This window comes from Diceros bicornis, chromosome X (assembly GCF_020826845.1).
Source record: "Diceros bicornis minor isolate mBicDic1 chromosome X, mDicBic1.mat.cur, whole genome shotgun sequence".
Classification (NCBI taxonomy): Eukaryota; Metazoa; Chordata; class Mammalia; order Perissodactyla; family Rhinocerotidae; genus Diceros; species Diceros bicornis.
Window position 1 is genome coordinate 131968167 of NC_080781.1, and position 11153 is coordinate 131979319.

The 11153-nt window shown below is 38.2% G+C and overlaps 1 long non-coding RNA gene across 2 annotated transcripts; it reads right to left on the minus strand.

Annotated features, from left to right (window-relative positions):
* Window positions 1–840: 840 nt before the first annotated feature.
* LOC131400623 (uncharacterized) lies at window positions 841–10641 on the minus strand. Of its 2 annotated transcripts, none has more exons than XR_009217384.1 (4): window positions 10502–10641; window positions 8637–8826; window positions 4858–4968; window positions 841–998 (listed from the first exon to the last, which is right to left on the minus strand). It is a non-coding gene; the product is annotated as an uncharacterized LOC131400623 (long non-coding RNA). The 2 variants fall into 2 exon arrangements; XR_009217385.1 differs by lacking the exon at window positions 841–998 and adding an exon at window positions 1612–1791.
* Between the last annotated feature and the right edge of the window lie 512 nt (window positions 10642–11153).

Consider the following 11153-nt stretch of genomic DNA (forward strand, 5'->3'; position numbering starts at 1 on the left):
GCACATGTAGAAAGAAAGACCCTCACACCTGAGATAGAAAATATTTTGAGCTTCAGAAGGTTAAGCAGAATCCTTAAAAATTGGGAGGGAAGCTAACAGGTGAGAACAGTTTAACAGATTTGTTTTTTGGAGTAAGGAATAGGGTCTACAAAAGGAATACATAATACTGCCCAGGCAGAATGAAACAACATAATACCACAGAAAGCCTTGTTCCCATTTCAATCAGGCAACTTTAGGAAAATTAATATGAGTCTCAGAAGAACTCAATGGGATGCTTTTTGGAGACATTATGTTCTTAGGCTTTGCCTCTGAGAAGACACCTAAGAGAGTTCTCTGAAGTAGTCCAGCACAGGGATGGAGGGTGTATAAGAGTGGCCTACTTGCACTCTAGGAAAGTATGACTCTGCAAGTAACTAAACACTCCCAATGCACCCACAGTGCCATCACATATATTGCATGTGTCATGTGTTACTCTACTTGCAGAGGTGTCTATCATTTTTAATTATACATGATTGCCACTTTCTGCAGTAGGGTACCACACAGCATGTCTGGAGATTCCTGCCTAAACACCCACTCACCCACCTTTAAAACAACCTTTTAGTGTTTTCAGGCTGTGAGTGACCAGTGGAATTTATACAAAAGACTTCTATAGCACCCACTCCACTGTCTTTCCTCATACTTCACTCCTGGATGCTATGCACTCATGTGTTGGATCTTTCATATGGCAGTTTTCAGAACTGATAAATATTATTTCTTACTGTTAGGTTCTGTTGCTCATGGAAGAAATATCCTTGCATGTCTCATCCTGTTCCTTTTCTCATTGTTATATACAAAGCATTAACAAACAGTTTGTATTTCCCAGATTCATTAATTAAGCAGTAAATATACTTCATGTCACCAAATGATGCTTGACTCACCTGATATATAAAAGTCCTGCTACTTGAGTTACCTATGTCAACTCCTGAGAAACAGAATAATCGGGGAAAGCACACACGATCCTACAAGTAAAGAACAAGAGAATAAACAGTAGGCAGTTGGGTGAAAAGAACATAAATCCCTTTTCCTCCTCAGACATCATGGTGTAAAAAGCCCATTTTACATAGTAGGAGTGACCTGCAAGATGTAAAATACCCTTGACACCTGAGGATGCCCTTACATTCTTTAAGCTCTTGGGTTTTCTGGGTCTTTCCCTGGAACAAGATTGTTTAGAACATATTATTGCATTTTCTCCATTCTGAGATATGCTATATGGTGCCTACATTTCCCTGGAAAAACTGAGTCTGAGACACTACAATATAGGTACACTGATATGGTGAATGGATGCCTGAGGTGGTGGTTTGAATATTTAAGGTAACTATGGTCTACAAAAGGCCATAGTCTCTCCCTCTAGCTCCCAACCAAGAGCTACAGTGTACTCACGGAAATCGCAATCCTCTGGAATTTCTCATCCACTCCACAAACCCAGTTTAATGTTTCAGAAGCTAAATACCAGGTGCATGTGGCCAGAGCTCAGGGGCACTGTTCCATCACTCAGACCACTATCATAGAGTGGAAGCTCTATTATAGGTGCAGCATCTGAGAATACTGCATCTCTAATTTACTTTGCCCCAGCTCAATCATTGGGTGGAGGTTCCACATTAGGTGTGGCAAGTCAAGAGACCAAGATCTATTGCCACTGATAAGCATCTTACCTGTAAAGCAGAAATCTCACTCTGAGAGAAGCAGGCTTCTGCCTTTAGTGCCAGCTCCAGATTAGTGATTCTAATATTTTGCCCAGTGTGAGAGGGTAGCCTGAATAACAGAGAACATTAAGGCTCTCCCTAAAGAACATGACTTTATTTGTGACAGAATGTGGGCAAGGCCAAACCTAACCAGATTCTCAAAAGCAATGCAGATTTTGGTGGTTGGTAAATAAAATGAGGCTATAGCACTTTGAGAGTAATAAGCTAAAAAATGGCCAGCTTGTTTACTAGAGAGATCTGGGGAAGAGATAGCTAATAAAAGCACTCATGGTATCAGAACAAACCTCAAAGACTTGCCTTAAAACTACCTGTGCAAAAAGGTCTGAATTATTTAGATCAGACTCTGGAGTAATTTTTGCCTATAGCCTTTTGAAAACTACATAATGATCTGCTTGCAGTTAGGAAGTCTAAGGGCTAGGTGTGATACACACAGAGGCAGACAGCTTGACAGAGAGATCAGGAAAATAAAGAATCAAAGAGTACTCGACTAAAACTACTGTCTTCTCAGAATGACTGTGTGCATACTACAGACTGTGCCCTAACCAAAAAAGAAAAAACAAAAAACACAAACTGCTTCATGCTGCAGGCAAAACTTCACTAATAAAGTATTGCCAAGTCAATAAAAAAATAAACAAGCAAAAAACAAAACACAACAATCCCAGGGAGAAGAGATCATTATCGAGAGCTGCTAAATTAATCATTGAAAATGTCCAGCTTTCAATTGAAATTATGAGACATGCAAAGGAAAGGAAAATGTATCCCATACATAATGGAAAAGCAGACAAGAGAAACTTCCTGTGAGAGGTTCCAAATATCATACTAATAGATAAAGACTTTAAAGCAAACATTATAAATGTTTTCAAAGAAATAAATAAACTATTATTTGAGAATTAAAGGAAGTTTTATGAACATGTATATCAAGATGTACATCTTAAACATATGTATCAAAAATAGGTACAGAATATTTTTTAAGAAAAGAATATTTTGGAGTTTAAAAGTACAATATCTGAAATGAAATAATCAATAGAAGAGCTCAACAGTAGATTTGAATTAGTAGAATAAGGTATCAGTAACTTGAAAACAGGTTGATACTGATAACACTTTACAAAGAATAGAGAGTAAAATGAATGCAGAAAAATGAGTAGAGCCTCAGAGAAAGGTGGAACATCAGGGGGCACAACAAAATACACATGATGGGAATACCAAGAGAGGATGAGGGGAATGAATCAGAAAAAACCTTCAAAGAAATATGGCTGAAACTTCCCAAATATGATGAAAAATATTAACCTACACATCAAAAACATGTGACAAACCCAAAGCAGGATAAACACAAAGAAATCCAGACTGGCAGACATTATATTCAATCTCTTGGGGCTGGCAGAGGGGAGAGAGAGAGAGAGGGAATTTTGTGGGGTTTCTTGGTTTGTTTGTTTATTTAATTAAGAGAATTTTGAAAGCTGCAAAAGAAAAGCAATTCATTGCATATAAGGGATCCTCAATAAGATTAAAGCTAACTTTTCATCAGAAGCAATGGAGGCCAGTAGACAGTGGGATGACATATCCAAAATGCTGAAAGAAAATCTGTCCACCAAGAGTCATATGTCTAAGACTAAAATCTCAGATATCACACTGAAAGCACAATCTAAAAATTGACAGTTAAGAGAATTAAATAAATAAACCACAGACTGAGGGAAAATATATGCAAATCATATTTCTGTTAAAAGAATTATAATCAGATTATATAATAAACTCTGAAAATTCCACCATGAGAAATCAAGAACCCAATAAAATGGGAAAAATATCTCAACAGACACTTCACCATAGAGGATAGTGGATGGCGAATAAGTACATAAAAAGACACTCAATATAGTTATTCAATAAGGAAATACAAACTTAAACCAAAATATACAAACATTATAAAATAGTTAATAAATCTACAAACATTATAGAAGTGCTAAAAAAAATTGTCAATTCCAAGGGCTCATGATGATTTGGGCAACTGTATCTCTCATGACATACAGCTGTTTGAAACACAAAATGGTAAATTCATTCTGAAAAACAGGATTTTTTTTTCAGTTTCTTACCAATTTAAACATAAATTTTGCATGGACATAGCAATTCCACTCTAGCTAGTTATACTTTTTATATTGAAATTAAACTTGTCTTCACACATATATCTGTATGTAAATGTTTACAGCAGCTTTCTTCATAATCACCAACAACTGGAAACAACTGAGATTTCCTTCACATTGAACTGTAATACTACTTAGAAATAAAAGTAAAGAGAATATTGATTCACATAAAAACATGGATGAATTTTGAATGCATTTTGTTAAATGAAAGGAGCCAGACCAAACAGCAACATATTGTGTGATTGCATTTATATATTATTCTGGAAAAGACAAATTTTAAGGAGGGAAAACAGAGTAGTGGTTTCTGGGGTTATGTTGGGGTGGGGTTTTACTACAAGGGGCAGCATGAGGTAATTTGGGGGCAATGGAACTCTTCTGTATCATGACCATGGTGGTGGATACAGTACTATATGTATTTTTCAAAACCCATAGAATTATCCACCATAAAAGGAGAGTCTTATTTTAGGTTAATTTTTAAATGCTTATTTCTCAGGATCAGTGACCCAAGGACAAAATTCTGTCTGTGACTGTCTTTGGAATTGAGGGAGGCCACTAGGGCATGGGGCTACTTTATATCCCAGTTATTTACACGTCAGACAGATCAACAACAACCAAATAACCAAGGACTCAAAATGAAAATAACTAAACACATAAAAAAAATTTGCATCCAAATCCCGTATATAAAACATCCAAAAAACTGCATCTCCAAAAACACATAGCAAAAAATAAATAAAAATAGAGAAAATGAAATAAAAAAACAAAATCAAACCACAATCAAAGTACTATGATCAGTATCAGTAGACATTTGTACAATGGCCATGATGGTAAGAGACAAGGGAACAAGTTCTCCATTCTTGTAACTAAACTTTTACAAAGAATTGAAGTATGGTGATCGATATGGCTTATTATTATAGACAAAAGACTACAAGGACACATTTCTACCTCAACTCCTGATCAGAATTAGAGGGGAGGCACCAGCTTACCTTCATTTGTCCAACACAAGGATGTAAAATTTGTGTCTTCCTTCGCAGACACTTCTCCATTCCAGATGATACAGCCAAGCATATGATGCTTACCCTCTCCAACTGCCTTCTCTGCACAATAACAAAAGGTATATAACTTTTAAAATGTAACAAAATAAAGTCATATCAATGAGTAAAATTTTCTGGGTGTTACACATAAACCGTAAAAACTGATAACTTATAGAAGATTCAAAGGTGTTTTTAAAAGAATGAAGGTCTTCTAAGACCATGAAGAAAGAAGGAGCTTCAATACCTGAGAGTCAAAAAATTTGAGCTTCAGCAGGGTAGAGAACGATAAGCAGTGGGGCATTGGGGAAGGTCTAAAGGAGAAGCCTTGAAAATAGTGATGGGAGCTGATAGGGGAGAACAGGTTAAAGGATTTGGGATGATGTAGGGAAAAGTTTCTACAAAACGGAAAAATACTCCACAGGCAGCAAGGAACACCATGAATTCACTGAAAGTCTTCTTCCCATTTCTGTCAGGCAACTTGGGGAAAAAGGGATATGAATCCCAGAAGAAACAATGAGAGGATTTCTCATGAGACCCTCATTTCCTAGGTCTTGTCTCTGAAAAGGCACCTAATAGAGTTGCCTTGATGGAGACTAGCACTAGGGGGTAGGATGGTGGGGGGGGGTGCATACCTGCACTCTAAGGAAAGCATGCCTCTGCCTGCAACTAAACACTCCCAATGCACCCACAGTGCCATTATCTATGTTGTACACGTCATGCATAACTCCACTCACAGAGGTGTCATTCACATTTAATTATAGATGATTGCCATTCTCTGGAGTAGAGTACCACACAAAGAATAATCTAGGGATGACAGCCCTGCCTAAATATCCACTCATGCAATTTGGAATCAATCACTCAATGTTTTCAGGCTGTGAGTAGCCACTGATATTTGTCCAAAGGACCTATGCAGCAACCACCTCACTGCCTTTCCTCCAAAATATAGGGAAATCAGCATGGTGAATGTATTCCAGAGTCTCGGAATTGAATGAAGTTTTGCCTCCAAAAGAATTGGTAGGATTTTTTTTTGACATGGTGGTACTATTCTGTATCTTGAATTTTGTGGGATTCAAAATTCTGTTATACAAATTTCACATTTGTGTAAACCCACAGAAGTGTTCACTAAAAAGAAGTTGTAGTATGGTATATAAATCAAAATGTTAAACTATATAGAATGTGCCTGAAAACATTGGAAGGAAGTTCAGGTGAGAAGATTCCCAGTCTTAAATTGGAGTTTGTTTTAGAACTTGACAACTTAGCGGCTGAAAGGTCTTTTAGATAGGGAGGTGGGCAAGTTTGGGAAACATCATACATAGTTTATAAGTTTCCATTGAAACAACCATGAAGACTGAGGTAAGGGAAATCATCTTGATGTCTGAAAGTCTTGAACTCTTCCTTCTTTAACAGGAAAATATGCAGCCTATATCCATAGCTGCTGGAAGCCCCGCATTTTTCCAAAAAGTACCAGTATTTCCAAGAAGACTTAAACACTTCTCACCACTATTAGCCCCCATGCTGAATCTTCCCAAATAAATGTCTTAAGGCCCACTGGCCACTTTATGTCTCTGTGCAGATCACCCAAAATGAAGAAACACCACTTTCCCCTCCATTTCTCATGGGAGATAAAATAAATCATAGTACAGAGCATCCAATCTCTTGTTGACACTATAGATGTGATGAGCTCTGTTATCAGAGAGCTTAACAGCAATCTATCTGTCCAATTCAACCTTACCTTTTACCACCATGCTGTCTTGTGTTAGATTATCCTCAATTCAGTCGAGTAGGAATCCAGAAGCCCAAGCATTAGCCATCATAGCCATGTACTGGTTTTAGGTTGGTAGAGGATAGCAAGTTAGATTAATTCTCCCAGACACACCTGTGCATAGCCACTATCGGTTTAACAGGCAGCTGCAACTTCTTTATGACAAGAAACTGATGTTTCGGTCTCTGATCTGGATTCCTCATGGTCAGGGATAATCAGTACTGGCAAAAGCATAGTTTAAAATATCTTCAATTTCCTTTTTTAAAAAATACATTCAATTTATTACTGGTGATTTTTGGAAACCTCCCAGGGAAGACAAAGTCCCTCTACATAAAGCATCATGGCAACAGTTTTGTTTTTTTTTTTCTCTTATTTCCCTCGACTCTTATTCTCCTGTCTTTGGGGATATATTACACAGTTTGACAGCCTCTTTGTTTGCGTGCTCCCCTTTCCTTCTCACTTCTCAAACCAAAGCGCCTCAATATTCCCATGAATTTGCATCACAAAACCTCTTGGAACAGGATAGAACTATGTGGAATGTAGGTGGGTATGGACAGCAAGAAAAGATCAATAGGAAAAACTGAGATTGCCTTTCATTGCCTAGGAAGAGGGGAAGTTTTGAAGCATTGAGATTGGAGATTGATTCTATTCCTTACTTAATTGAGGACTTTGCTCAAATAGCCTTAAAGAAGCCCTCTCTGGCCACTCAGAGAAATTGCCACATCTCCTCCTTTCTGGAGTATTGCCCAACCCTCAATACGCTTTATTGTTTCTCCACAGTACTTTGGGCTGTTGCACATTGTTCACATTCTACTCATTTCCTAGCTATTGTATATTGGTACTAACAGTATATCAGCTTCTTGAAGACCGTAAGTTTTGCCTGTCCTGTTGTTTTACTGTATTTGCAGGACCTCACAGATGGATTGGCATACAATATGTGCTTGGCGATTTTTCAGTTAAACAAATTGGTGGATATTCCATCTAATCTTAGCTGCCAGGTCCATGTCCAATCTGGGGTTTTCAGATGTCCTGTGCGTATATGGGACCTGCCTAAAACCATGTTGAAATTCCAACAGAGAGCCCACCAAGGATCCCTGTTGCTTCTATGAAGATGGAGTAGGATTTTATTGCTGAGTATAGAGAGCATCATGTTCACAGAGTCTTGGTATTGTCTAAATCAGGGAGTTTTACTTAGTAGAATTTAGGAAGGGCTATATCCCCTAAATGAGTCTCCTTCTCATTGACCATATGTGTTTATAATAAAGAGTTATAGACCAATGAATGACTTATTTGGGACAAATTTTCCTCAGGGACTTCAGCCACCACAAAAGTTGTGCTTGATGAGCATTACTCTACTCAGAAAGGCGCACTTCATAATATAGTATATATGAATAGCGTCTTCCTAAATAGGGCACTGCACACAGCATGGCTTCAGGGGGCTTCTCCACCCAACCCACCCTACACCAATGTAGCTCTTCTCATATCTGCCCAATCTCCACTACCACAGCATGACATTCATCATTTTTCTGTAAGAACTTGGCATTGTCTACCCTACTGCCCTCCAACTTCCACCTCTCGCTGAGTAAGGTTCCCCTCACCTGCTCTTCGTATCTTTGGATGGTTTTCATGCCCAAGAGAAAATAAGCCTCTACCCGGATTTCCTCCTTACTTAAGAAATGTCTTTGTTCTATCTAATCTTTTGTTTTTCAAGTTGTTAGGAATGAAGTATTGAAAATATCTGTTTTCCCCAAAAATAAGCCAAACCAAACCCAAACAAAACAAAACAACAAAAAATACTTATAATACCCCCTACACTCTTTGGTACCCCCAAATCGCTTCTTTCTCAATCCACGTAATATTAATTGAAACACACTAAAACCCTTAGGAAGGAAAGGAAAGATCAGTCAAGGAGTGCAAATATTGAGGGAGCAGAAATCCTATTTCCTGTATCTCTTAAGAGGAAACTAACCATTTAATATATCACTGTTCAATTATGAGAAAGATGAGCTTAAATCCAAGTGATGTCCTCTTTTCCTCCTCTCAGCTCTAGATTATCTCGGCCCTTGATCAGAGGTCTGGTTGTTGATAGTATATTTTCCCACTTTTCCATTCTGTGATACAGGTGCCCAGCATTCTGACTTTCTGATGACCAAATGAACCTGACAGAAGATGAAAGAGAGCATGTAAAGGTGATAGGAAACTACAAACCAGTCACAGCCTCAGCGAATGGGAGCCATGTTATGCAAATACTGCAAAGAGAGAGGAAAGAGGCTCTGGACACATACCTCTGGCTAAGTTATTTACTACGGAGAGACAAAAAAGACTCAGGGAAGGAATATTTAAGCTGGACTTTCCCAAATCTTTTTCTTTCAGTAGACTAAAAAGTAAGTTAGTTTCCCATTTCACAGAACTGTTAGAACTTCCACATCTTCAATAAATATATCTGAGCCACCTGGGACTCAAGTATCTGATCTGTGATAAGAAGTTTGTTATGGACAAAATCTCCATGGCCTCTTTCAGCTCTGACAGTCTTTTGATTGGTATTTATTTCTACCTCAGCTATGCCCTGCAGCCAATTATCACTATATAAGGAAGTGTAATGGGACAGAGAGGATGCTCCCACTTGGAGAAAAAAGTAAAAACAGCTGCATCCCTTCATGTTTGTCTTTAGGCAGGAGAGTAAGAATTCAGAGAGTACTTTGAAGTGGGCAGTTCGGTACTGATCTTGACTGTATAGTAAACTTGAGTGTTTTCATTCTGCTAGAGACCTGGGAAAAAATACTAAAATGATATATTCCCAGGTTGCCAAGTCCATAGGCTGATTGGTTCCTTCTCTTTGTGAGACAAGGGGCAACTACTCTGACCTCCCAACTCCACCAGCGAACCTAACATTCATCTTTGACCTTTCTGAAATGGTGTCAACAAGAAAAAGACTATGTCTATTGTACTTCTAATCTGTGGTTTAATGTCTTTATGATATGGTCAATGTGTAAGGAGATAGAATTCTCCTGAACAGATATTTGCATTTGTTCTCTCACTCATGAGATGTCATTCCCTATCCCTTCCCTCTGTGCTCACTCACTCTTCCTCTCAAATGTTCCCTCTGCTGCCTTTAAAAGCTTTTGCTATTCAAATGTTGAATCACAGAGTTTATTATTTATAAGTCTATAAAATAATCCTTTGAATATTTGAAACAGGTTCCTTTGTGTAATGGGTTATTTCCTTCAGGATCTACTTTAAAACTGAGACCATGTCTAAGGCACTTTATCCATGATGAAGTCCGAAAGCAATACTTAGCAGTAATATTTTCATGTTTCATGGAACATATTACTTCTATTTAGAAGCTGTACTGTAGCCGTGTTTGGAATGGGTGTATCATTTGTGTCAGCTTTTTCCAAATATCTTCCTCCTGAAAACCATCCAGGGCCACCCCAGCATCAGACAAGAATCCCTCCATATTACAGAACAATTACACACAAACATGCTCACACATATACTCTCATATCTTCTCAAAAATAAACACGCAATTAAATCTGAGAACAATCTTCAATGGTGTCGCAGTCACTGCCTACACATATCTGGAGCAGCGAGACGTTCTGTGTAGGGAAACCCTTAGATCCTGTGAAGGAGGAGAGAAGACATCATAAGCAGCAGTCACAGGTTGTACATGGGTAATAACGTTAGCAGACAAATAGAGAAATTTCCTTCTGTTTGGTCACAACCTAAATTTTTACCAAGGATTGAAGTGAAGGTGAAACCTCTGCCTATTGGAGATACAGGGACACCAAAAACCCTAGTTTTCCATAACCACTGATTTGGTTATAGAGGGCTTACCTTTGTAGGAGCATCAAGATTCTGTCTACATTCCTACACAAGAATGTAAAATTATAACTTGCTTCCCGTGCACTGCTCCGGTTCTGCAGATGGTCTCCACCTCCTGGCTATCTTCTGTCTCTCCTTCAGTGCACAGGGTTAAGAATGGATATCCAAAGGTAAATAAGAGAAAAAAAGACAATATTTTATCATTATCAAGAGTTCTGAACTGTGATTTCTCTTTGTCCATCCTTTATATAACAACTAAAAAATAAGTGAACAAGTATATACATAATACACCAATAAATAAGAATTGAAAACTGTGTAATAGACTGACAGAGCCTCATCTAGTTTAACCAGACTTACCCTCTAATTCTTCATTGACTTCAAATATGACTAAAGGTAAATTCAAAAAAGAGGAAATTTGGTTCTGCAGAGGGGAAAATCAATGGGAAAAGGGCTATCATAACTATACCTCACGTTGTGGTCTCAGATGCACAGGCCCCTTTTCAACAAACTTAATTTCCTCAAGAACATACGTATGAAGATTTTCCTAGGGACCTTCATTCCCTATGTCTTATTCCTTAGGAGGCACTGAAAGGATGGTGCCTTGGTTCAAGGAAGGACTCAGATGGCCACACCCTCTCTTCTAGGACCAACACCTATGTTGTAC